This window comes from Dendrobium catenatum, unplaced genomic scaffold, assembly GCF_001605985.2.
Source record: "Dendrobium catenatum unplaced genomic scaffold, ASM160598v2 original_scaffold_199527, whole genome shotgun sequence".
Classification (NCBI taxonomy): domain Eukaryota; kingdom Viridiplantae; phylum Streptophyta; class Magnoliopsida; order Asparagales; family Orchidaceae; genus Dendrobium; species Dendrobium catenatum.
The window spans coordinates 1-234 of NW_021517944.1; the positions used below are offsets into that span (position 1 = coordinate 1).

Genomic DNA, 234 nt, shown 5'->3' on the forward strand with positions numbered 1-234 from the left:
CCAGGTAGATTAATTAAAAAATTCATTCTTGGATGTACAAGTAGTGTTAGTTTACACATACTAACAATACTATATATCTATAACAGCTTGACAATTTGACTCCTCGCGCAATTCTTAACCTCTTGGGTGTGACCATACCAGCATCAGTGCACCGGATCCCATCAGAACTCCGCAGTTACGCGTGCTTTGGCGAGAATAGTACTGGGATGGGTGACCTCCTGAAAAGTCATCATG

General features: G+C 41.9%; 1 pseudogene; it reads left to right on the forward strand.

The window, feature by feature from the left end:
- Positions 1-124: 124 nt before the first annotated feature.
- Positions 125-234, forward strand: LOC114578878 (annotated as a pseudogene; the record flags this gene model as incomplete).